Genomic DNA, 27,245 nt, shown 5'->3' with positions numbered 1-27,245 from the left:
CAGCTGGGCTCCCTGCAGGGCCTTCAAAGGGATAGGGAGGTGCCTTTGGACATGAAAGGGCTGACTTTGCAACACCTGAGCTTTTGCTCAGCAGGACCCTCTCGTCTGAGAGGCATATGCACATGCTGTGGTGGTGATTGAGGCCAGATGGGTGCTCAGACCTGGCTGTCCCCCACTTGCCCTGCCATCAGGTGTTGGGGTATTGGCTTGGGCAAGTCTCTGTGGATTGGTGAGTTTAACACAGGCTCAGACATGGGGGAAAAAGAGCTCGCCCATTTCTGCCTCTTCCCAGGGCCCTGCTCTGACAGGCAGTGCTGTGCTGTCCAAGGTCTGGAGTCCTGGGGCTGCTCCAAGGCCGCCAGCCTTGCAGAGGAGAAGATGGTTTTGTTTAGCTTGCTTATATGAAGAAATAAGTCTGTCAAACTAGGGATCTGGAAAAGAGGGGGGAGCAGGAAGTCTTCCTGTTGGCATTTATTAGAAGGGAAATGAATGGTTTATGTTCAGGGGGCCCTGCTGGATGTGCAGTGCTCGGGGACAGTGGTCTGGTGAAAGCCTCCTGACTTCTTGAGTCCGTGGTTAGAATGTGATCTGGAATGAGCAAGAAAGGGCTAAATATAGAAGCTGCTGGCTCCCATCCTGCAATGGTGGCTCTGCCCTCACTGCAGTCCTGGAGGCTGCAAGTTCTGCCTATTGTTCCGGTCACATTCTTGTGTCCCACGATGGGGCCTCTGTGATGGAATAAAATGAAGAGAAGCAGATGGGAAAACAATAACCCAAGGAACAGGCCCTGAGCTTTTGCTGGAAGCTTCCAAAAACCCATAAATCCCCAAATGCATTTGTGCTGGATTAGGGAACTGAAGCAAAGCAAGAGCCAAGTACTTTCCTTCCCGTATCCATGTGCTCTTATTGCCCACAGAAAACTATCTAAGGGGGGGGCTCTACCTTGCAATAAATTATTGTAGTGGCAACTCTGTGTTCTCAGCATTTTAATTAAGGCAACTTCCCTATCTGCCCTTTCTCTGCACTCCCTGACCATTTTGTCTTGCAGGCTGAGGGATGAAGTGACCCCACCTTTTCATCCTGCTCCCGTACTACTGAGCTGGCTGCAAACAAAACACAGTGGGAGCCTTGCCAGGCAATGGTGTGGTTCCCCTGAGGGGCTGCTAAGTGCTCTACAGAAAGGAACTGGTGACTGGGAGCCTCTTGGAAGGAGAGAGAAACTGGTAAGCACCGGGCAGGGAATATGACCTGCCTGAAATATATTGGGTAATCATGGAGGTGTCTAAGTGATTGGAAGTCCTGAAACAGCTACAATTTCTTGCTGTTTGCATTTGAGGTGCAGATTGTTATCTATAGTATCCCTTCCTTAAGTGCATGGCCATGCAAATCCGTCTGCAGTAGGCAGGCAGGATGATTCCAAAGGTGAATGAAAGAAGTTTGGTACTTTCTGTAGAACTCTGCTTTACCTTGCAAAAAGCAAACATCTTGTTTACTCACCTACCTGTCTGTGAAATTGCTTTGCTCACACTCAGCCAAAAACTACGACTTCTTTCCCTGACAGCATACTTGCTGCTGTCTCTTGAGATGGAGCAGGTCCCCAGGGGATTACTCTAATTTTGCAATGGGCCCAGGGGAAGAGGGAGGCTCTGCTTTGGGGGGCAGGGGACAGGATACAAAGTGACGTGAAATGAGGTCTTCGTTTGAACCAACCATCTTGTGAAACCTCATCTTTTGGATCTGAGGCAGGAAGAGCTGCGCAGGCTGAATCTGTGCTGTTACAGCATGGGAGCTAAGTTATTTAAAGCCAGGAGGGATCTGTGTACCAGCAATCTTCATCCTTGTTAAAATTCCACTTCTCTGCTCCTAATCCTTTCCCTAAGCATGGATTCTTTCAGTTCCCTTCCTCCCTGATATATTTGTTCTTTCCAGCCACTGCCCATGTTAAACAGCTGTTCTGCTCTGAATGGACAGATGCAAGGAAAGGAATGGTGAAACTTTTCATGAGCTGGAGTGGTCCAAAGCTACTGAAACATCCAGGTTCACATTCTGTTTAATGGCCTTTGAATTAGGCTTGGTGTTACTCAGGTGGTTTAATTTGTAGGACACAGGTTTTTTGTGTGGCTGGTCACTGTACTGGGGGTATTTTGAACAGAGAGATGTGTACTCTGGGATTGTAATTATATAGTTTGTTAACTTTATTGCTCCTTTCATTTGAGTGGGTTTTTTGTTTTTTTTTTCATTGAAATTATAGAGTGTTTATGCCCTTCTGTTCTTTGTGTACCTAACCACATAGGAACCTCCAAGTTCCTGGTAAGAAGTGAACTTGCCATTGATACAAACCACTGTGTTGTGCACAGGAAGGCGCATTGCTTCCTTTGACCAGGTGTTGTGTAGCCAAATTTGTTTCATGTCCCACGTGTCCTGCTGTGATGCAGCACTGTGGTGCAACAGATGTGCTCTTGTGTCTCTGCTTCTACAGCTGGGGATAAGGAGCACACCTGACAAAATGTATTTCAAAGGCAGGGAGAGTCAAATGGAACTGGTTCCTGCTCCAGTTGATGTGTTTACTTGGAGGACTGTCCTTAGAAAGAATGCTGAGGACAGGGAACAGCTCCAGCCAGCCCAGTGGTGCTACAGGAAATGAATGTTTCTGTTTTGTTACCCACCTTGGTTTTAATTAGGGCAAGCCCTGCTTCCTGCTGAACAAGGGACCAATGGAGGTGGATTTCATGAGGGACATGAAGTATGTCTCCTTTCTTTGAGCTTGGAGCCACTGACAGCCTTTTCATGCCATCTGAGTTGGATGTGGGAGGAAGCAAGGAAGGAGGAAAAAGACTCTAGGCTGATTTTCTCTTTTAAAGTCTGACTCCCATTGTCCCAGGGGAGAGTGTTTTAAACCACCAGTCAATGACCTTTTCTCAAATGCAAAGCAAATATTTTCTCAGCAGACAAGCCATTGTGAAAGCAACAGTAGGGGAGGTGGCAGGTTATCTGTGGATAGGTTGGGTGCCAGGGTGGATGACACCAGGAAAGCCAGCACAGAGACCTCCTGATCACTCAGAGAGGGAACTGTCAGGGCTGCATAGAGTGGGAAGAGCAGAGTGTGGCTCACACAGTGAGGAACAACAAAAGAAAGGCAGGGTCTTCAGTAGGTATGAGGTCATCTAGCTCAGAGGTAAAGGAAGGAGGGAATTCTCCAGGTTTCCTTGTCTCACTTCCAAGGCACTAGCTAAAGCCTTTTGGATGTGTGTAGGTAAGAGTCCAACTGGTCAAATGCAGTTACTGTTAAAAGATAAAACCCCAGGCCAGCACATAGTAGGGCATAAATGGTTGAATCCTTAATTAATCTGCACATGTGGAAGCAAAATGTTTGGGCTTGAATGGAGTATTGAATTCCATTTGGGTGGGATGGTGTTCAGTAATGCCTCACTGCAGTGTTTTGTTTTGGAAAAAAGCTGGAGTAGTTGAATTCTTTCTTAACATTGAAGCTATTCTGTAATTTGCAATTTGAAAGTGCAGCTTGGGGGAGCTGATTGCATTTCTCAGTGCCTGATTGTGAAAGTGAACTGATCGATTTCATGAGCCAAACTGAGTGTGAACAGAACTACCTTCACATTCCGAGCCCTAAAGACCCCTTGGCCCTCAGGAACACAGCAGCTGGAGGGAGCTGGGAGATCTCATTGCTGTTAGGACAGGGGCTCTTGGCTAAGAGTAACTGGGAGTGATTGCTTTGTATTGTATTGTCTGTACTGCAGGAAGAAGGAAAATTTTCTTATGTGATTTTTTTTAAAGCATTAAAACTTGCTCTAGCTCAGCATCTGAATGCCCACCCCATTTTTGATATCCCACTGGCATCAAGTCCTCTTCCATGCAGTTTTGAAGTAGATTCTCAAAGGATGGTTTTGCCCTAGGTATGGGTGGTTTGGTTTGCTTTACAGCTCCACACTGTCTCAGAACGAGTTTATCTTGAAGCAGGAAGGATTCTTGCTGCAGTCCCTCGAGGTTTCATTGTGCTTGTCCCTGTACAATCACAGCCTTTAGCTGGAGGCGTTCACTTTTTGGAAAGAGTAGTAAAGGAGTGACTTGCCCCAGGGTGCAGAGGTGCCTGGGGAGGCACCTGAGAGTAGACTGCAGCTCTGCAGTGACTGGAGCCAAAGGCTCAGCATTAGCAGCCTCCTCCCTGCTTCCTCAGGGAGCCCAAGCCTCACCCAGCATTTGTGTTGTAGATGCCTCTGCAATTTCTGGTTGCAGCCTGCGAATGACCAGGTTTGTGGCTCCTTTAGCAGTTGTTTGGCTCCTGCAATGGAGAACAGACAGAAAAGGATTGAGGTTTAGCTTGTTCTATTTATAACTCTAAGCACCTACCCAGGTACAACATCCCTTCAATTCTGAGACGGGTTCAATACCTTCCTGTTATTGAACCACACTTGTAAATCAGGAGAATCCTTTTTCTTGGCTATTTTTGTTGGCAAGTGAGTAATGCCTAATGTTTCCTTCAATATCATATTGATGCATATGTATTTTTCCAAAATAATAGCTACCATCCAGTCCATTCTGCCCCTTCCCATATAGCAAACTAATCTCTCATGTGTTTGGCTGGAAAAGCAGCTGTGCATGACACGGACACAGGGCAATGGCAAATCCAGCCCATGATGTATGTTAGCAGTAGGAATAGCTTCCCCCTTTCTCCTGCTCCCTGTCTTTTCTGACAAGAGTAATGGAAAGTTAAAAGAATTTGTTAACATATGATGGATATTTAAAGAAACACTTCTTCCTGTAAAATGTGTGCACAGTTATCGACGTTGTAAGGAGAGCATTTTGTCTGGCTCCTGAATGATGGGAACTCATAACGCAGTAAATTACACCAATATAGAAGTTAATGTACTTGGCTTTAACACGGATATTTTACTGTTATTATCACGATCAAAAGTGACATACATCACTGTGACATGTACCCAGAATGGGAAAAAAAACCCCACCCTGGTGTAGTTGTGTCTAATAACCCCAATTATAGAGCTTTTTCTAATGCCTTTTTTATAACAGTTTTGCAGCTCTTTATTATCTGCTATTAATGTGAATTCTCTCCTATCTATAAATTTCTCAGGATTGCCTCTTCCCCTTCACTTTCTGTAATCACCATTTATTATCCACATGCTTCCCATAAAACAAGACTATAGGTGACAGAGAGAGATTGATGCTGACCTAGATACAGGCTAACCCCCAGCTTGAGCAAGTTTTTTTCTTTCCTCCCCCTCAGCAATAATGTGCTCGTTACAGTGTTGAGGAGGCTTTGTTAAAAGGTTTAGCTTCTCCCAGCTGTGGGTGCTAAAAATAGGGTCATTAACTGAAACTTTTCGTGATCAGAAAGGAGCTCCTGGGGAGGAGGTGCTGAGGTGGACTCGAGATGTAAATAAACAAGAGGAAACTCCATCCCACTGCCCTGACAGCTCCAGGACTAACTCGGACTTGCAAGGCAACACACCAGCAAAGCTTTCTGTCTCCATCTCTGAGCAAAAGGAGGCTTCTCCATCCCTACTGCCTGGAGTAACTGTGTACCCGATGATGATTTTGCTTGCATAGCTTTGGAGGTTTGTTTTAATGTTCTCACACTGAGTGTTTTCCCTGGGCAGGTGAGTGCTTTGGAGACCTTACAAGGCTGCAGCACTTGGAAGTGCTCCTGGGGGCTTGAGTATACTGAAGATCAGTTTTCTCTTGGAGGGGACAGGTGTGGAGTGGTCCCTGGCTCACTGAGACCAAGGAATTTAGGATAATCTGTGCCTGGATGCAGGCTGCTATGCTGTGGGCTCTTTTTTACAGCTTTGTGATATTCCATGCATTTCCCTGAAATCTTCTGGGGCTTCCCAGCCCAAGTAGCTCATTTCTGCCTGCCCAGGCTTTAAGAAGTGAGTGGAGTGCATCTGTCCCTTCTGTACCTCTCCCTGAGCCAAGGTCCCTGCCAAGCAGGGTGCATCTATGATATCTGTGGGCACCTGGGGCAGTTGCCCATGTTGGGGATCATGAGGACTGCCCAAGGAGAAGGGAAAACTACTTTGGTTGCCCAGAGTTGGTTAATTTTTTTTCTGTTCCCCTTTTGTTAGGAATGCTTGGCCCTGGTGAGGAGACAGTGGGTTTTTGCAGCTGCACCTTGCTTGCCCTTTGGTTTCCTCTGCTAGGAGACTCCTCTGCATAGCAAAGGATGTCTCATTATCTCCTGTCCAAAAGGGAAATGCAGCTCATAGAGTAATTATCTCTGCCATCCTCACTGCCTTATTTCTCACCATGTTAGCACACTCATAATTAACCACAAAGCCTTTTCCTCCCCCCTCCCTCTTCCTAGTTCTTGCAGTTGTACTGCACTGAGCAACTGGGACATGCTTGAAATAAAGCTCTGCCTGTTGCTACCGACTTGAGCTGAGTTTAACTCTGTTCTTTGTTAAAAGCTGAAACCTTCTGTTTTGGGGGAAGATCTTTGCAAACCATACACATGAGGCTCTCCAGGCAGCTGGCATGGGAGAAGTATGGTGCAGCTCTAGTTTTCCTAGCAGATTTTCATGGAGTATGATTTCTGGTTCCTTCAGGGAATTTTTGTAGTTTACACATGTTGGTTTCTTAGTATGCTCACTTTAGTTTTGCCATCATTTGTAATGAGAAAAAAAAATTGATAAAGAAACCTCTGCTCCTGCTTTGGTGATGGGCTGCACTTTGGTTAGTGAGGGAAAAACCTTCACCAAGTGCCATGGTGGTAGTGAACCATGGGTTTGATTGTCTCATTACTGCCCTGAATGTTGTTCATGTGATCAATATGTGAAAACTTTGGATAGTGGATATACACAGCAGTGTAAGGGAAGCAGTGGCATTTCTGGAGGTCCCTTAGTGGCCACCAGTCTGACCATCCTTCAAAACGCGTTGCTGATTCAGTTTAGCTGGGGCATTGCCAGCAAAGGCTTGTTTCCTCCACTGGTTTTCCTGCTCATAGCAGTGGTGGGAGGTTGGGAGCAGCTTGAGTGATTATTGGTAATTATCTATCATCACTGTGAGCCTGATCCTGGCACCTTGCCTTGGGGATTGGATATGACTTTGGCCATATAGGGGCAAAGCCAATGACTCGTGATCACCAGGGCTATGGAAGCTGCAGGTGCTTCTGCCAAGTTGTGGCTCTGCAGAGCAGGAAACTCCTTCTCCCCATGCAGCCAGGAAACCAGCACTGAATAGAAGTCAGTGCTCACAGACAAGGATCAATAGGAGTAGGTGAGCTGGAGGCAGATGGGCTGCCCCTGTTCATCCTGGTACTGTCAGCCCTGCTCTTTGTGATCAGAGCTCCATAATCTCACTGACCCTCAGGCAGCAGCAGCTCCTCTGGCTGTGCTGAAAGGGCCTACTCTGGCCTCCTGGCACACACCACCATGGCACAAGGGCACCTGGCTGCCAGCTCTGTCTCTGGGCGAGGGAGGCTCTTCCCATGCAGCAGGACAGTGGGCAGAGGAGGGAAATGTCTGCAGGCTGGGTGGCTACCTGGCCTTCCCAGGTGGCTACTTGGGCTGTGTGACAGCAGCAAAGAGTATCTCATTGCTGTGCTTTCTTGTTTGATATGGTCCCTCTGGGATCTGCCATGTGGGCTCTGGAGCCCAGGCAGGAAGAGTGGTTGCTGTGCAGCCAGATGGTTTCATTTTTTTCAGGGAGATTAATTAGCTCACATTGACTGGCCCTGGCATCTGAGGAACAAGTACTTATGGCAACAAATGAGCTGTCACTTGTCCCTTCCTGAGCCTGCTGAAGGAGTTCAATAGACTTTTCCTCAGGCATTTGGTACCTAGATGTTTTGTGCTGACATGTTACCTGTCTCTGTTCTTAAGGTGTCTGTGGAAGCTTGTGTGAGGGTATGTAGGTGTGTTAAGGGAGGATTGACCACAGTTTGGCTATATTTTCATGACCCCCTACATCTGTGAAGAACAGTTCTGCGGCCAACTTCATACCTGCACAGAAGAAGGACTTCTGAGCCTGATGAGAGCTGCCTTGTTGTGTGGGATGGTGGCAGGGATGTGACAACAGAGGAGCCCCTATGCTCCCCTCCTGGGACCCCCACAGCTGTGCAGAAGTGTTCTCAATCACTTCCCCTGAGTAAGGCTTCCGAGTATGAATTTCCTGGATCAGACACTGTACAGCTCACGCCTTGTTGGGCCCTTATGAATGGGAAATGGCATCTGCAAGGCTCTAAACTTGGCTGTATCAAGTGGATAGCCCTGAAAGTGAAAAATGAATTTAAAGACTATTCAAGCCATGAGTTTGGGAGATGTTGAAGCCTAAGTAATGGGATGTGGATGTGTTAAGGGAGGGCTGACGAGAGCTGGTACAATTTGAGGATCCCCTGCCTTTATAAGGAACAGATCTGCTCACAGCTTCATGCTGCCAACTATTCTGCCATGGAAGAAACACTCTTTGTCAGGAGCATTAAATTAAGTGCTCTTGCCAAACTGGAGTTTTTATGGCAGTTGCTGTATTAGGAAGAAGGATTAAATAATAATCTTGGAGCTTCAGAAATAAAAGGTTCAGTGACGCCACAGCTTCCCACGTGTTTGTTCTGAAATCTGTGCCCAGTGCTGGAGCACAGGGACCTGTCTGCTCAGATCCTCACTCACAGGCAGTAAGGTTTAGCTCATTCCTTTGTGCAAGTCTCCGCTTGTTTCCTGTACCCATTTGTGACCTTCCTGGGAGGGTTGGAAGCTCCAGGGTTTTCCCTTGAGGGATGATTGCTCATCCTTGAATAAGGTGTTTACTCTTGCCTGTAATTGCATGGGGTTTGAGCTGCACCAAGCCCTAACTGTGCTTCCTTCCCATCTCATTGCTTTCATGTAGAGACATGGGTGTGTGCCTTGCTTGGGGAGTTTCAAGTTGGGGCATGATAAGCCCCATCTCCAGGCACTTTCCCAATCTAGTTTGTCAGGAGCAGGTTTTGCTTTTGCTTTTTGTTGTCCATTCATTGCAATTCCCGGGATACATCAGGGCCTCCCGACCTTCCTTTACTGCCCTATCTCTCTTCTGTCCCACAGTACATTTGGAAGCAATTTACTGGTTTTAAAATTGGAGGAGAGACATCCTTTATTCCACTTTGAAAAATGGGGAGGTTTGGAGCAAGAGAAGAGAAAGGACTATGGGCCCATTCCAGTATTTGTTTTGCTTATTGGAAAACAAAACCATTTACCAAACTGCTTTCAGAAAGCAGCAATCCACAGGCTTGGTTTTCATTAAAAAGGCACTCACTGTTTTTCCCCTGAGTATTTAGTGACATTTTTCAAGATTTTCTGTGCACAATAATTGTATTTTTTTATCAAATTTTGTCTTGACTTTGTGACCGCAATAAAGTTTAGGAAACTATAATTTATTATGGGTTAAAAAATATTCTATGAATCTGACTCCTTTCCTTGATTACTGGATCATACTGTGATTCTTCTCCCAGTTGCAAAACACCATTGAAAATGCTGCTTTCAGACTCTGTGGGATGTTCCTCAAATGGCTTGGAGAGCTACTCTGTCATCCATTGCTCAGCTCTGCTGCTGAGACCCTGAGAGAGAAACTCTTTTGTCTCTTCCCCAGACTCCAGAAATGAAAGTGTTTGTTTATGCTGTTTTAGTTTTACTTTGGCAGTAAATGTTCTTTTATTTTCTTTCCTTTTTTCTCTTTTTTTTTTTTTTTTTTTTTTGTTCCTGAGGTGTGCTTCTTGTAACACTTCAGAACTGAAAAACAAGGTGTCCTGGTGATGATGTTACAAGTCCTTCTGCAAAGCTAATCTTGCTGCACCAATACAATATTAGCAGACTCCAGAGGCTGCTGAGTGCTGCTTCAAGGATGGGGGTAGTGGGGAGAGAAGGTGCTTTCCCCCTGAAAAAGGATTCTCCTGAAATCTGTGCTTGCTTTGCAGACAAGGAGTTGGCATTTGCCACACCAGAGAAGATCTGGAGATGGGGTGGTGACCTGCAGAGGCACTCCATGTCTGGTGCTTGCTGCAGCCCAGTCTCCAGCTCCCTAAAAGCATGACAGCAGAAGGGCAGGGCGAATCAGAGGTCCAAAGGGTCTTGTGTCCCTCAAATACAGACCCAGGGAAGCTTCCACTTGTCATTGTAGATTGTGTCTGCTCCTATTGAGGGGAAAGAGCTCTTAGATGGAGGGGTTGCTTGGCTTCCAGGCTTGATTTGCTGCCGAGCTGGGGCAGGTATGGCTGTTTCCTAGGAGCTGAACCATGGTCACTGCTCAGCTTTCAGGCAGTGGTGGCTGTAGGTTTCTATTTAATTTACTTCAATGAAATCTGAGCTCTGGGCTGTGAGTGCACAGTGCCCAGGTAGTCACCCAGTCCTACATGTCTTTTGCCAGAGAGGTCCTCAGGTATCCTCTAAGATACCTGGGCTATGGCCAGGTTTTGTTAACAAAATAAACTCTGCATGGATTTTTTTTTTCTTCATTCTTTCCAAGAGGTGCTGTTGTCTTTCCATTCTCCCAGGACACTTGGTGGCATTTCATTCCTCTGAGGTCAACTGATTGTGGCCTTAACCTAGCAGAGAACATGGATTCCTCACTGCCTTACAGTGAGACTGGAGGGTTTCTAAAGAACATGCTATAAATCATCTGTGGTTATGGATTATAAGGTAGAAGTGATGAAGTAAAATCTATGATGATCATAGAGGAGGGAACTGTGAGCTGCTGTTAATCCTAGAGAGGTACAAATGATCATCTGAGATGGAAGTTCACAGAGAAAAGAACCCAAATGCATTTAGTTGTTTCCATTTGTTCCTGGAATGGGCATATTAAAGCATAAAATTGTTTTAAAAATCTAGTTTTCAGTTTATGACCTGAATTTCATAATTAGTTGTGTAAATAACACACAAAATATCTTGATATTCTCCTGTGTGTTAAACTGCAGCAGCCAGTGTAATTGCTTGCAAATATTGTGTGCAGCAGCAAGGGGAAAATCAGGTTTGATTGTATTTATTGTATTTTACTTAGCTTAGCCACTGGAAGCAGCTTGAGTCAGCTTTGCTTCATCTCTCTCACACCCTTAACCCAAAGCTGTATTGTTTATGTTCCTAGGTGATTTGGTTGGGAATCTTTTGAGATGATTATTAGTAAATGCTACATTATGTAGATAACAACTTTAATAGAGAAATATAAATTTGGGTTAAAATGTTTATGGCTACCTCTTGTAGAGAGACACCTGCTCACTCCAGCAGTGAGTCAGACCCTGGAACTAAGGTGTGAAAATTCCTGCTTCCAGATCCAGCCCCACAGATCTCAACTTATTTCCCCCTCAGCTTTGGACTGTTGGCTCTCTTGGATAGATATGTGGGGTATGGGTATGCTCTAAGCTGAGGGAGTACCTTTATTTTTCTTTGGTTCTTGTTTTTTAAGAGTTTGAATTTATGCCACATCAAATGTTATATAATCAGTCCCTGAAATTAACTACACAAGGGCAGATATTTTTCTCTGGATGACTTTTAATTAGTGTCTGAGAGAGAGAGAATTATTCCAAGAGATTAAGCAGGGAAAATGGTATCTGCCTTTGGATTTTGTTTCTTCCTCTGAGGGGGCTCTTTGAGACTCTTTTCAAGATGTGCCCACTGTTGAGGCTTGCAGAGAGCCAAAATGCTTCTTGCCATGGTTGTGTGCCTGCTTGAGGAAGCCAGGCCTGGACAATTGCGTGAGGGTTTAGATGTGATTTAGCAACTGCTAGTCCAAAATGGCACAAATTGAAGCACTTAAGAAATCTGGGATTTGGACTGGTAGAACATTGGTTCTTCTGGAAAGTTTCTGAATGTATGGGCAATTGGAAGTAGCACTGCCTCAGTTTCTGTATTTACATTTGGGCAAGGCTTCTGGTTGGCAGGAGTGAGCCCAGCTGGTCTCAACAGTGAGACGTGACATACAGCTGTCTTTGCCATGTTTACTTTTTTTTTGTTTTGTTGTTATCTGAAGACATACAAGTCTTTCACCTTCAAAATAGAAAAGTTCTCTTGTGTTTGTGTGTGAACATCCACAAACTAGAAAGGCCAAATCTCTTGCTTTTCCTGTCCCCAGTGTAACTTGTAGGGAGCTGTCTTTGCTTGCCCACAGCCCCAGCTTCACTGTTTGCAAAGCTCTTTGTCCTGATCGCATGAGCTCCAAGCTGGATTTATGGGAAGATTGTCTGAGGTTCAGGCATAAAATCTAGGATGGCTGATTTTATTTAAGGGGGACTGGGATTCCAGGCTGCCGGAATTGATGGGACTGGCTTGTATATCTTCCTTACTGAAGCCAGCCGACACTTTTAAACCATCATTAAATCAAACTTTTGTCGTTAAGATTTACTGGGAGCTTTTTACAAATGAAATGTAAAATCTGGTGCTCTCCACGTGGAAGACAAATTCTTGAATCTGTTTTCCCGTATGTTGACAGAAATGTGGGGATTTCAGGTATATATTTACATGTGCATGCTGCTGAGCCCTGCAGTGGTGACAGACACTTCCAAATGGCCCTGCCTGGAAAGGAGAGGTATCTCAGTGTTTGAAGGCAGATCCTGCCAGCCTCATGGATTTATGGGAATGAGGGCCCAGAAGTAGGTGAATGGGACAGGTACCTATAAATACAATGAGCTAGTCTTGCACACAGGCAGAATAACTATATCTTGCTTTATAAATAACAGCAGCCTTTTAGGTTTCCTAGGAGGTCTGGCAGGCTTACAAATGAATGTGCTGCTAGTTGTCTGCGACCAGACATCGGAAAGCTGTCCATGAGTGCTGTTGGCCCACTGTCTCATTTTTCCCTGCCCCCATTCCCTGTCTCTTGGTGGGGGTGGTTTTTTGCTGTTTTTGGTTACTGCAACACAGACCCTGCCTGGCCTGCAATCTCTCACTGTTGCTTGGTGGAGATGAATGATTCATCAGGCCCAACCTGATAAAATTGTGCAAGCCAGTCACCAAAGTTAATCAGACCAAAAGGAAAGAGGGGAGGGAAGGGAAAAACAAAAACAAAAGGGCGCCTAGAGCTAGTTCTAATTTTCGAGCCTCCCCTGGGAATTCAAAAATGCATCTATAATGTACTCAGCCTGAGTTCTCCATCTTCCTCTAGCTCCACTGGGAAATGGGAGAGCAGCCCAGTGATGGCTTTAAAGTGCAACTTCCGATGTTGCAATGCAGGGGAGCAGTGATTCAACAGGCTCCTTGGGGTGCAGTGTTTGGCAATGGTGCTGCCAGGCAGGCGGCCCTGGCTGCAACCTGCTAATCACTTCCACTCGGGTTTGTTGTGTCACACCAGCCAGGATGGAGCTGAGGGGGCTGGGGAGCTGCTGACATTAATCATGTGGTGCTCTGCTGTCTAATTAGGAAGGAGCCCTGTGGTTCTCAGTGCACTGGTGAGATTTCTCAGGCCTGAAACATAAAGACTGCCACCCACTTCAGCAGGGAATTAGCATCTTCCCGACTGATCCTGAAAGAGGCTGAGAAGCCTGGTTGCTTGGGGCCAAGGGGAACTGGGGTTTGGCTAGACAGGGCAAGGTGGGTCTCTGTCATGTCACTGCCATGGCCGTGAGGATGGAATCTAGGAGGGAGAGCATCAGCTGGGAGGAGAGTGCCTGGGGTGCTGTGTGAGAAATCCCTTACTCCCTACTTGGTGTGGCTGCAATAGTCCTGCTCACATCCACCTTGTGACTAAACGAGACAGAGTTGCATAAGTGACTGCAATGTCTCCCCTGTCTGGTTGCTGTGATGCTCAAGGGGTTCCCAGGGTGCTGCTTCCAAGTCTGCAGCTGAAGAATATCCTTTAGTTTCTCTCAGCTGCTTGCAGCAGCTCAGTTGGCAGTGGGATGCTGTGCAGAACTCACCAGCTGCAAGCCCAGCAGGCCCCTCTGGGCTGTTGGGGGCTAGTGAGGGGATCACCATTACAGTCACCTCTCTGCCAGCTGGTCCATCTGCTCTGCATCCTTGGTGCTTTTGGCTGCAGGAATTACAGTGAGCTCTTAGTGAGCGTGAGGAAATGTGTTAAACCCTGAAACCTTCCAGAATGTAGAGACTAATTAGTCAGTGAGAATGCTTCAAGGGATTTCATCAAATTGTCCTGTAATTCTTTCTACCCTCTGAGTCCATATTAAAACAGAGAGGCATTCCCTTTGCTCTTTCTCATATTGGGTTCATTTTAGTTCAGTTCATATTTGGTATATTTAGCATTTAACAACATTTTATCAAAACAACATCTCCACATGATTTTAATTTAGAATTACATTACTGTGATACTGTCAGGAGAAAACCATGTGCCAGACCCTGAGCTGCTGTGAATGAGCAACAATCCATTGATTTCAGCAGGGCCACTGATTTATTCCAGCCAAGGATCTGGCCCACCCTTGCTTAAAAGGAAAACCCATTTCCTCACCCTGGTTACTGAAACATTGCATATCAAGATGGGATGTGTCTAAACCACCTCCTTTTACTTTTCACCACTTGCGTAATTTTGTTTCTGTTTTCCACTGCTCCTCATTTTTTACTGGGCAGTGAAAATTTTCTGTTTGAGGGATAATTTCACTCTAAGCTCATAAGCCTTGGCACAGCTGAGTTTTGGGAGGATGGTTTTAATGTTGCTCTGAATATGAAAAATGAGATTATTTTCTGCAAATTAGGGCTTCTGGCTCTGATGTTTTAGTTCTTGTACATAACCTTCATGCTACACAAGGCAGGGAAGGGGCATTGGAGATGTTTCCTACTGTTTTCTTTTCTTTATATGATGCTCAAAGAAGCCAAAGGCTGGTGTATAATTGCACTCTTCAAGTCAGAGAACACCTTAAAAGTTGGGTACCTCTTGAGACAAATTAGAGATCTTCTGACTGACTCTTGTACAATTTCTCTGCAAGAAATATCTTTTATGGGCTCCATGAAGGGTACTTAATTCTTGTGATCGTGCATCTGCCTTCCACAGCACGGTTGTATTTTTGTGTTAGCACTGTCACTGCTTTGTTTGAATACCACAGATGGCAGCTGCATTATCCACTGCATCCCCTCCTTGTGAGGGGAGACATGATGGTATGTGAGGGAGGGACCTCAGCTCTTATTTCTGATCCAAACAGTCCCAGGAGTTCTTAGGCCTGGCTCAGGGCAGGGTGGCCCTCTCTTATGCACCAATATGGTTGATATATTTGAGAGAAAGCCCATTAAAGTTAGTGGCTTCTGCCTAGATCACATTGCAACCTCAGGCACCTCCCCAAGGTGAAAGAAAGAGCCCCTCTTTTTGGCAGGTAAGAGGAAAAGCAAGGATGTCTAATATTATAGACTGGGTGTAACTGCCACTCTTCATTTACTGCAGTTTTGAGAAATTATTAACACTCCTTTGTGGAATCAGGGAGCTGAAACAATGGTGACCTCCACCCCAAGCACACGTCACTGCCCAAAACAAAGGCACTGCCCTAGCCTGCATAGATGTGGACAGGTTTCCTTGGCAAGAGCCTGGCAGGAAAGGCAGGGAGGCAGCAGGGGAAAGCCTCAGGCAGAGAAGCAGGCAGTCCTTTGTGGGCTGACTGGTGGTGAAAAGGGAGCTGAAACAGGAGCAAATAAACTGGGTCCGGCATGGGAAGGAGAGATTTTGTACCTGTGTCCTACATGAGCAGGATTTCTGCAAAGAATTAACTGGCACTGCTGAGAGGCAGAATCCACATATGGAGTCAACCCAAGGCTCTGGTTATCCACTTGTCTGAAATAAAGTCACTAAAGAAAATGAAATGAGTTGGAAAACAGAAGGCATTGGCAGGAGAACAGCCTGTTACCGGAATACATTTGTTGTATAGCAGTAAATGGAGAAGCCTGATTTGCCTGGCCCTGTGCAAATCCCACTAAGCTTTTACAAACCCAGAAGTGATGACTGACACAGAGCAGAGGGGCAGCAGGGGGAGAGTAAAGTGCTTTGAATGTCTGCTTTTCATTTGACTCAGTTCCAGGACGACACAATCCACCCCAGATTAAAAATAATTAAGCTTCAGGATATCTTTAGGAGTATCACAGGTTTGATTCAGCCTCCTTTTTTAACCTTCATGCTCGCCTCTCTTTGGAATTGTGGCATTGTGGCTGATGTAATACTGTGGGGACTGGTAGGTGTGACAAGGCCCTTGGCTTGCCTTCCTCATTTTAACTTGGAAGTGTAAGGGAAGACCTAGAATTATCCTTCTTTTTACCCAGAAATGCTTTTTATCCAGAGGCCAGGGACAGTAGAACCAGGAGATGTGACTTCTGTCTCTCAGTGTGAGTTTTTGGGAGGACTAGTGGGAGCAGAGACTGATGTTTGCTGAGGCTTTCTGTCACTTGTTTTAGTTGCCTTTGCAGGTGTGCCAGTAGAAATACCTCCCCACTGTCCTTTTGAGTGATTTCACCTCAAATTTTGCCTTTCTTCAAGAGGCAGTATATCATCTCTAAGTAATCTTCTCGGCTGAAATCAAGTGTGGTTTAAAATGGCTTCTTCAAAATAGTTGAGGGTTTCCAACCATCAGACTTTTCATTGCCAGAATTATTTGGGAATTTGCAGAGTTTCATATGTTTCCCTGTGAAATTACAGTTTTCTGTAAAACTAAATGAATTACCCAGCTCTCTTGTGGTCAGATGGGACAGACAGTGTGGCAGCTGAGAAGCCAGAGGTGCCTGGTTGGAAGTGGCCAGGACTTGTTCTGCCAGCTCCCCCCAAGTGCTGTAAGGGTTTGGAAGTGCTGCTGTCATCTGAAGGATGTTTCAAGCTGCCGAAGACCAGGGAAAGAAATCTTTCCTAAGAACTCAAGCCTGAACAATACAATGAATCCACACATTTCTTGGTTTTCTGTGTAATCTCCTTGTGCTGCTCACAGTCCTGTCTCTCCCCTCACCCTTTAGGGTGACGATGGTTGTTCTCGTGCGTAAGTGAGGGAATGTTCCATTTCCTTGTAAGGAGTGTCTACTGGCCTTACCTGCTGCTGCTTTGCCTTGCAGGGAGTGTGACTTGTACAGGTCCTGTAGCTTATCTCTTGTGGGAGGAAGAAACATCTTCACCCAGCAGTGAGGTTGGAGTGACCACTTGTATGTAGAGATGGACTTTTCAGTGGAGGGCAGGGCTTTGCTGCTGTTTGCCATGATGTGCAAAGCCCTCCCATCAGAGATGGGATCTTCTTGTGTGAGGCATGCACAGGTAGGAAGAGATTGTTCTAAATCAAAAGGAAAAATATGTTAAAATACATAAGTGGAAAGTTGGGAAAAGCTGCACAGAATTATCGAGTGTCCCATGGCTTTTTGGAGGGCTAGTGGCACGTAAGCCCAGCCTACACAAAGTCTGTTCAGCATGCACAAAATGAGTTTCTCAAGAGAGTAAGTGTTCAGTGCTCCTTCAGCTCAAAATAACTCTTTTGGGCACTCATTGCAATAGTCTCACATGCACTGGGTGGATGCAGCCAGACCAGGACTGAGCCCATCATTGCTGCAATGTTTTTTTGTAGTGTTAATTTTTGGTCAGTTCAGTGAACTGAATTTGGCTCATGTAGGCATCTCCAGTGCTGGAAACATCAGCAGAGGACAGAGTAACAGTGGAATTGAGACTGGCCCTTTGGGCAGCTATTACATTAAGCCAGTCACTCTGACTTACTCAGTCCTGGTGCCTCTTCTTCCCTTTGTTCAGGGACCTGGCATCCCTGAACTTTTGCAATTTACAGGACTCTCCCTGGTGACAGAAGAAGTGGAGACCACGCTTTCCAGCATGACCCATGCAGCACTACTTGCTGCTGGTGAGATGCTCAGGAGAAAGCACATTAGCAGTGAGTAGCTCACAGCTGGAGAGAAACTCCTGGAGTGAAAGAGGAAAACAAGGAGTGTCTCCTTTGTTGGAGGGCTACTCACAGAAGGAGACCCTGCAGTGGGAATTGATGAAAACTCACAGCCCTTCACCATTTCACTTTCAGTGGATTTTTAAATTCAGTTTTTGCTCTCTCCATCCTGGGGTGGAGATTGCAGCACCTCCTCAGCACAGTACCTTAAGCAGCTCTTAAATTGTTTGCCAGACTCCTGTGGTTCTCACCAGAGCTGGCGTTTCACCTCTTGTTCTTCAGGCTGACTGCATGAGGTGGATTGAAATTGCAGGGTTTCCTTGCACTCATGCTTTTTTTCCTTCTGATGTTTCATCACCTCTCCCTCTTTTAGGCAGGCTGTTATATCTGATACAATATGAAACTTTGGAGAGGGAAGTCTTTGTTAGGTAGTTGAGGGTTATGAAGCAAGACGTAGATTGTCAATCAGAGGAGAGCTTATGGTGTCTGTCCTTGGAACCTTTTAGGAAGAGGCTGTCCATGTGCTTCAGCCATCCTACACAAAAGTGAGGCCTGCTTTAAGATGGGATGGGAACTGCTTGGCCCTGCACCATTTCTTCACCTCTGCTTTGCAAACAGTGCTTGTTAAGATAATCAGCAATGACAAATGCTTATGGAATATTGCAAGTGTGTGAATAACCACCTAAGAAGTATTTGGAAATTGCTGCTCTTAGTTTTCTGAGTCTGAGTTTCCAAACAAGAGCTCCAAATAAGTAAGCAAGAGGAAGACACGTGTTCTCTTAGCTGTGGGTACCCTTTGCTGAATGGGTGTGGGCAGCAAACCCATGCAGAGGCTGTTAGTAATCCTCACAGGCTCTGATGTGGTCACACTGAACCGGAGGCTTTGTGTTATATGTGAATGCAATGACTTTACTTTCTAATATTTGGCTGCCTTTGTAAACCATCCTCCTTTCTCCCTGCTCTTGTTTTCTGTCATGAAGTCACCATTTCTTGCTGGTTTTGGGCTGTTTTGGTGACTAGAGAGGAATGTAGGCTTCTCAAAAACACGTCAGCTGTTTTGCTCTTCAGTAGTGTCCCTGCTCTGCTCATAGATGGAGGAGAGCTGGATGGAGAGGATCAATCAGGAGGCTAAGGAGAGGCATGAAAGAAAGCCTCTGAAGCAGGATGGAGTGGCAGAAAGGCTGCTTTTTCTCAAGGGATCTGTGAAATGAGGCGATCCTGCTGTCATTTCTGCAGCAGGTAATTGCATGGTTTTTGTGCACTTTGCATGTGTTTTTTGTGACCTGTGTGTTTCTCATCCCTTGACTTTCCTCTGAGTCTCCTGAGCTGTTCTTTCTTATTCTCTTCCACTTTTGTGCATGAAGCAGTGGTGCCGGCTACCCCCTTGATATCTTCTCAGCATGACTGATGCTCGCCAGGCTTTGGAACAGAAGCAGCTGCAACATGGGCCCTCCCCAGCAGGTCTCCTGTCCTGCTTCTGTCCTGTCTCCGTGTGTCTGGAGGGGCCAGTCTGCTGCAGTGCCATGGCTGCAGCTCCAGCCAGCCAGAAGCCTCTGTGACACTGACTCACAGGAGGGGGAAGGTCTTGATTCACTGTCTCATGGGAAGTGCTCTGGCTCCAGGCTTCCTTTAGCATTTCCTTGCTTAGACCCCAGCTCAACAAAGCCCTTGAATGGAGTTTGTTGAGCTGCTGTGTGCAGCTCACTGCCCCCCTGCCAGCATGACAGAAAATGTCCTTGTGGCCCTGATGGTTGCTTCCTGAAAAGGTGTCAACAGTATCAAGCAGACTTGGCTGCTTTTGATATTCCCTATTCATGGTGACTACTAAAAATACTTGTTAAAAATCATTACTCTGGTGGCAGATTTTTTTTTCCTTTTTCTGTTCTTTCACTTCAGAAGTACGGAAATATGTCTGCATGATGGGGAGGGGATTCTTTTTCCCCACTGCCAAAACAAATGTAACATTTTAGGGAGAGAAAAAAATTTCCCATTGCTTTCAGGAGTAATTGAAACTTCATAAAAAGTGTCTACCCTTTATTCTTTCTACCACTGTGGAGATTTTCCACTTAGCTGCCATCTTGGAGGTGCTGGCCAGCTCAGCCTTGGCTTTGATCCCAAAATGTCTCTGATCTGGAAAACCTTCCTGGAAACATCACTAGAATAGCCTTTCCTGTGAGATTTATGCTTCCTGCTGGGCTGACAATGCTGCTGGATTCAGTGGGATTTCCCCTGTGGGGAGCAGGACATGGAGTGTCTGCTCGGTACCTCAAGTCTCAGGCTCCTCCTGAGCAGAGCAGAAACCTGTCAAGAACCACATTCAACTTAAATACTCAAGGTTCTCACACTTGAGTTTTGCTAGTAGGTATGATGTTAAGTCCTTCATGGGTGGAAGGCAGCCCTTGGGTTTGTTAATGTTATGAAGGAAATTTATGCTGAGACCACAGAGAACTATTTTGGGAAAACTAAGAATAAAAGATTGGCTGTGGCTGGGCAGTGTTGCTTCACTCCTTTATTCCTTCTTTACCCTGGTGTTGACATGTCTGTAGTACAACTGGAGGTACACTGATAATGTCTCAGACATCAGGTACTCTTATAGTGTTACAGGCCACTGGGTGCCTGTCCCAGACAGACAGGGAGACAAGAGTTCAGGCAAGATTTTTGTTTCTAATTTCTTCCCTTCCCAATCCTTCCCTTCCACAGCCTGGAGCTGTGCAGCTCCAATTGCAGAACTGGGTTGGGACTCAGAGAACCCCTTCATTTTATGTCAGTGCACCAACCACCATTTGGGTGTAGGGGTTCTATGTCCTTTAAGTTTGTGGTGAATCCCTAAGGTCTCTTTCTAAATCCCTGATTCCTTGTGTCTCTCTTTGTGAGTTCTTGCATTTGTGGAATCTGCCAGGCTGGAAGGTGCAGCCTGCTGTTAGATCACATTTACAGAGGGCTCATGCAAGACTTAAGCCCATATTACGTTTGTTCCTCTGTGATGCTTATATTTGTCTTGCACTTTGTCTGGGAATTCAGATTGTGTGTCTTGGCTGAGTCTGTCATATATGTTTAATCCCAGTTTCTTTGCTTTCCTGCAGGGACTTGCCAGGGAACAGGAAGTAAATGGAGTGTCTTGTGGAGATGCCTTGTAGGGAGAGCTGACTGCCAGCCAAAAACCCGTCCAGCTACAAAAGCAGCTGTTTCAGCCCAAAGAATCTGTAAGCACAGTTATTTTCTTAGCACCTCATCATGCTTCTAGCAGGAACTTCAGCTGTCAGACAGGTTTTCCATCCTGCTAGGCTGGGAAACATGGGGTGCTTAGTTGGTGAATTCATCTTGGTGATCCAGTGACTGAAGGGGTGCATGTGGGAGAGGGGGGAGAGAAAGTCTCAAGACATGGAAAGGAGAACACTTGGGCCCAATCAGTACTAGAGGTTTGGAGTCAGGTTTCAGCCTTTTTCCTGTGCCTGCTAACTCCAAGCTAGAGCAGGTTTGCTTTGCAGCTGGATCTGGGATGTGGTGTGTGTGTGCACATGCCTCAGGCACAAGGGAAAACAGGAATTTTCCTAGGCTGTGATGAACAGTCTACCTGGAGGACTGTCTTTGTCCTGGCTCTGGGCTGTGGGGGTGACTCCCAGCTGTCCAAGCATCAGTCCTGTCTGGAGCCTCTCTTACACTAAGAAGTACATGGAATTAAACATAAAAAATGTCATTTGGGAGAAACTAGTCAGCACAGTGAAAAAGAGAGACCTGCTCCCTGTATCTCACATGCATATCTCACTGTCAGTTCTTTTATGGAAAAAATCCTCCACATCTTGACAGCAGACATAAGGAAAATAGATTTGTTTGGTCTAACCACGCAGTTAAATGTAGCAGGCTGGTTCCCCTTTGCTCTTTGTTTCTCCACTGGCCCAGAGTGGGGAAATTCCTAATCTCAGCACTCAGACTTGCCCTCTTTGCCAAGACTCATCTTGCCCACGTGGCTTGTGTCAGGGCTATGACTGGAAGAGCAAAGCCTGGCAGCTATTTTAAGACCTTAGCAATCCATTGCTGGTGTCCAAGGATCTGCTGCTTCAGAGATCTGGGATGGAGCTGCAGGGGTCTTCTGGGCAGGTCCTGGCTAGGGTTATCTGTGCTCCCCTGCCCCAGGCACTCATGCCCTCATGAAGGGAATGACTGAACAGCACAGAAAAGAGCTCTGACACAATTTACAGCCCAGAGTGTTAAGATAATGCCAGTTGGTGCTGCTTGGCTGCACCAGCTGCTTCCTCCATTGTGTCATTCCTGGGTGGGGGGGACAGACTGTTTTGAGCATTGCTGTTACAAATATTTTTTCCCCACTGTGATTGTGAACAGCATCACTGTCCTGGAGATGGATGGTTGTACCACAGCTCATAGAGAGAGCTGAAGTCTCCTATTCTCCCTCTCTAGGCCCTTGCCAGACCCATGGGACTCTAACTTATATTCTCAAAATTCTCCATTTACAGTTTGGTTGCAGCTGGCTGTGCTGTGCCTCCAGAGAGCCTGTGTCACAGGACAGGAGACCTTTCAGCTGGAGAAGTCAGCCACTGTTGAAGCTTGACCCAGATTCTGAGGTAAAGGGTAAATCTGCTATTGTTTCTCAAGCACAGCAGTAACAGCAGCAGGGTCAGGGTGGTGGATGGCAGCACAGCCACATCCTGCAGAGCTGCTGAGGGGTTCATGTCCTCACCCCTGCCCACGTGTCTCCCCTTAGGGAATAGTTACAAAACTTTCTCTGCAACTTTGATGGCACTTGGTGTCTTTTATTGGACTCCCATATACTCATAACTTTAGTTGATGATGGCAGTAATTCAACAGCAATGCTAAAAGCAGTCAACTGCTACCAGCCTTGCTGACTGGCTGCTTCAGGCCACCCCTTCAGAAAGCTCCAGAAACATCTGGGGGGGTGATGCTTGTCCTTACTGCTTTAAGCAAGCCTTAACTACAGGGCAGATGTCTCCTTTCATCTTTGTTGTCTGAATTCAGTGGCAGACTTTCACATGAAGCATGGTGCAGGATCCTTTCCTTTCTGGCCAAAACTGTTGAATGTCATTTGCTTTGTCAGCTTAAAATGCAGGGGTGAATTTCATTGGTAAAGCAATGCCTGTGTGTGGATGAAAAACAGATGAAAGCATAATGTGAACCAGCAGCTAGAAATTCAACTTAGATAAATGTGAGCTAGTAAAAGAAGGTACGTGGTTTTTAACAGTGACTAAATAGCAACAATTAAATAATTATTGGCACCAATTACCAAGGGATACAGTGGTGGTTCTGTCTCTTCAAGCCTCTGAAGAATCCATGTCTTGTTATCTCAGCTAGAAGTAGTTTGGGACATCAAATGAAGTCTAAGAACATTTTTATGCAGGAGACCAATATGATTATTCCTGCTGCCCTTCTTTACATATAAAAATGTAAGAATTGTAATTTTAAGGGTGCTCAGTATTCTTTAATGTAAATATTGCTATTCTGCAGCAATCCCTATTTCCTTCTCCTTGATGGTGCTTTCCTAACACATTGCTCTGAGCTGGTGGATGGCAATCAAGATTACAATAGGTTAAATGCCTTGCTACCTCTGTATAATGTGGAGTGGTGGTTCATGCTCATTATGAAACAGGGATTGGTCTTTGAAAAGGCTTCATGCTGAGGTCACGGTTTGCTGAGCATTTCTTCTGGTGGTAATATGGCCAGAAACTTCTCCTTCCACTGCTGCTCCTTTTGTTTGTTTATGTTTTTTTAAATAAAGTTCCCAATGCCATCATAAAGCATTATGTGATTTCCTTTTGGTTGCATAGACTTTCATCTGGAGAACTTCCTCACTGATTTTCAGCCTTGGCTGTGTGAATTTGTCTCCAGACCAGTCTGGGAATGTAAGAGCTGGGGAATCATTTGACTCTTGCTGGAAGCAAGAGCACCCACTGGGAGCTGTTCTACGAGGTGGGAGAGAATGGTCGTGGTCAGAATTAACCCTGAGCTCAGCAAGGCCCTAAGCAGTAGGAACCTTGCTGCATTCACAGCCTGGGCCTGGGAGAACTGCAGGGGGCATGGATGTTTCTGAAGGATGTAGAACAGGCTGATCTAGTGACTTTGGAAGGTCCAAAGCTCTTTCTTGATTTGACCTGAGATTTGGGAAATTAGTGGTTTTTAATCCTTGTGATCCTGGAATGCCCATGGGCTGTGAGAGGAAGGCTGGATCTCTTGAAACAACTTGTACCACAAAAAAAAACCCTTGCTGTGAAGGACTGTATTAAACTAATCAGCATTTTGTTTGCTGAATCCTTAAAAAATCTGAGACACCTTCTAAATGTTCATTTGTAGTTTTTAAAAATTTGATTTTGCATGTCTGTAATCTTATTGCCTGTTTGATGCTCAGTAAATGAAACAACCTGCAACAATTTCCTTTGACTTGCTGAACTTAAGGGTGATGCCAAAGCTGTAACTTAATACCAAGGCATCCCAGCACTGTGGACGTGTTGATCCTCTGACAGCCAGTGAATTCCTCTGGGCTAACCAGGGGGTTATAAAATACATCTTAACGTGCAGCTATTCAGCAGAAATCTTTCCTTACCTGATATCAGCCAGGAAATCCCTCTGGCCTGCCCTGGAGGAGAGTGGTCCCTGAAGTCCATGGACAGCCAGAGAGGTTTTGATGGCTGTATTCTTTAAACACAGCACCTTCTCCACCAGTCATTACCCTGCCCTCCCTACTCACCCAAATATCTTATGTATAAAAGAAAACCACAATTGGAAGGTCAAATTTTCCAGTTCCAAGGTGCTGCTTCTGAGTGCTGTTGAATTGACCAAAATGTGTTTGAGAAGTGCCATGGATCTCTGAGATCAATCCAACAAACTGGAGATCAGGCAGACCTATGATGCCCTCAGAGACTCAGAGAATGTTGGAGGTCAAAGGTTTGGATCACAGGATGAGGAAGTTAAAGCTCCATGTCTGAGTCATGATCTTTTGTTTGGCTCTTCTGAGAAGGGGATTTTTGTGCTTTTAGAAGAGAAATTGTTTTGCTTTTAAAGCATTGCCTTTGATTTCAAATGAAGGAAAAGTGAGTATAAAAAAGGAATGTTTGTCCATGTTTTCTTTCTTTTCTGTAAAAGCCTTGTGAAAGCACAAGTCAAATTAATTTCTGAAGAACAGGGTACTCCAAAAGTGGGAAAGCACCATATCCTGTCCCATCTGCTGTGTGTGACCTTCTGAGTCCAGACATGGAAACTCCCATAAAAGAAGCAATAAAGCACTCTGGGATACTTCAGTCTAGAAAAGGGATGATTTGAGGGGGAATGTAACAGAGACCAACAAAGTCTGGAGGTGCATGAAGCAAATGGGTAGGGACTGCCTATTCCTACCTTTTCCCTTGCAAGAATTGGAGGCCAACAAATGTGGGCAGATTTCAAACAAATGGTGGGAGCAGGTTCTGGATGTACCAGGTAGGAGACACAGAGAACTTCTCATCAGAGGGTGTTGTGGGTGCAAGCTGTATTCTTGTGTTCAAAGGAAGACAATAGTGTTTGAAACCAAGATTGTTAGGGATCACAGAATAGACCAACCCTCTAGGGCTGAAAAAAAATCTCTTCAGCTGAAAATAGTTGAAGGTTAAGGAAATAATTTGTGTTTGAGAAGGGAAGTACCATGTATTTTTGATTTATTCTTCCTCTTTCCTAGGTGTCTCTCCATAGTTTATATTGTGGTGGTAGGTGGATCCTTGCTGTGGACTCATGTGGCTGCTGTAGGAGTTCTGAGACACTTAAGCCTGGAGACAATATTGTTAATGTATTTAGTCCTGCAAAAGAAGCATCAGCACAACCAGAGCTTCCTAGGAAGGAGTCCCAAGGATGACTGATCTCCTTAGAAATTGTTTCCAGGCTATTCCTAAATTATCTGTTGTCTCAGTTATTTCCTTAATGCCCTCCCTGACCGCATAAGCAGTAAATGGGAAGGCCTTTGCCTGCTCAGGGAAGTATCCCCTGAGGAATGGGGACTTCTTGGGAAGAGTAAGGCACAAGAGGGGCCAGAAGGCAGAGGGGAGGTGTAGGGGAAGGCACTACAGTAGGACTTTGGAAACATAATCTTTGGGAAGCTGTATCTGTTTGAAAAATTTCAGCTGCCTGTAAGTGGATAGGTGGATTGAGAGAGTTGGGTAAGAGTTGTGCTGGGATGGGGTAGGAGCTAGTGATGAAAAAGAAGCTCTCTGTTGGAAGGTGTGGGAACATCTCTGTCCCAGTCGCTCTTGAGCACAACCAGCCCAAAGGAGCAGTGCTGGCTGTTGGTTTCCTCAGAATGGGAAGCCAGACTCTCTACTTCCCACATATTGCTATGAGCAAGTCTGACAACTCCTCAGAGGGATTTTTGAGGACTGTTAAATGTCATGTCTACATGGAGCTTGTTTTGGGGAAATGCATATTCCCAGAGCTGCTTTTCTGAAAGCCGGACTTTTTCCTTTATTTTTCACTTCAAAAGGACTAAGTGCATAAATCTTGTCCCTGGCAGAACCTGCTGCTCCCTTTGCGATAGCTCAAGTGCGTACACAGGGAATCAGAGAGCAGGTGACTTCAACTTCACCTTCCCTCTGAGCTTGAAGAGCAAGCCAAGGCAATACAAAAGGGACCTTCTAAGAGACTTGTGCAGCTGCACACCCTTATATTGGCCCCATGATGTGTTTATCTTTTGCCTTCAAGCAAGTCTCAGAGTTAGGGGAAGCTCCCCCAAGTGGGATGGCTTAAAAGACTGCATCCGCTGCTGGGAAGTGCACATGCTTCTTTCTTTATAAGCCATTTGATGTATTTTTCCTCTCTTGCTCTCTCTTCCCCTCCTCCCCTGGCAGCAGGATCTCTGGCTGTTGCATGCTTTTCATTAAATCTTTCTGATTGTAAGCTTGTATGTTCTGACCCAGGGTCAGAGAGTACCATGGCAAGGATACAGCTCAGCAACAGAATGGAAAGCTTTTTCTGGTTTGGATTATTAGACATCTCCAGTTATTGCAGAGTGTGTTCTTGTCTGGTGTCTGAAGACAGAGTTAAATGTCACCCAGAAGGGAGCATTCCATGATGCTCCTGGAACTCTGAACGTCTCCTCTTGAATGATGAGGGTGTCTGTGTGTGTGCTCCACTTGTGTCTCGGCCAATTTCCAGCCTCTAATGCTACTGTCGCCCTTATCCCATATGTTCCACTTTTGTAGTATCCATTGGGGCAGGTTATTTAACTTTCCTCACTGATATCAACAACTGCCACCGTTGTGTTGTTTGGGTTTAGGTTGTTTGTCTGTAATGAAAGCCCCACGCTTAGCACCAGCTCAAATCACCAATTGCTTACTCAGCTTTGCAGCTCTGTTATCGGAAGGCATAATCACTTCCTGCATCTCTGTTTGTCTTTGCCTCCGTACTGATGGGCTGGGAGGTGCCCTGCTGCTCCTGCAGCTGCTTTTCCTTGCCCCAAGGCACATCAGCATGTGGGGAG

General features: G+C 45.7%; 1 long non-coding RNA gene across 1 annotated transcript in view; it reads left to right on the top strand.

The window, feature by feature from the left end:
• The first annotated feature begins 1,103 nt into the window (after positions 1 to 1,103).
• LOC134422313 (uncharacterized) overlaps positions 1,104 to 27,245 on the top strand; it is a 98,121-nt gene continuing 71,979 nt past the window's right edge. The window contains exons 1-3 of the long non-coding RNA XR_010028777.1: positions 1,104 to 1,223; positions 20,863 to 20,982; positions 22,252 to 22,359. This is a non-coding gene — a long non-coding RNA (uncharacterized LOC134422313). The remainder of the gene's footprint in view (positions 1,224 to 20,862; positions 20,983 to 22,251; positions 22,360 to 27,245) is intronic.

Source organism: Melospiza melodia, chromosome 10 (assembly GCF_035770615.1).
Source record: "Melospiza melodia melodia isolate bMelMel2 chromosome 10, bMelMel2.pri, whole genome shotgun sequence".
Classification (NCBI taxonomy): domain Eukaryota; kingdom Metazoa; phylum Chordata; class Aves; order Passeriformes; family Passerellidae; genus Melospiza; species Melospiza melodia.
This window is presented reverse-complemented; position numbering and strand designations above follow the sequence as displayed.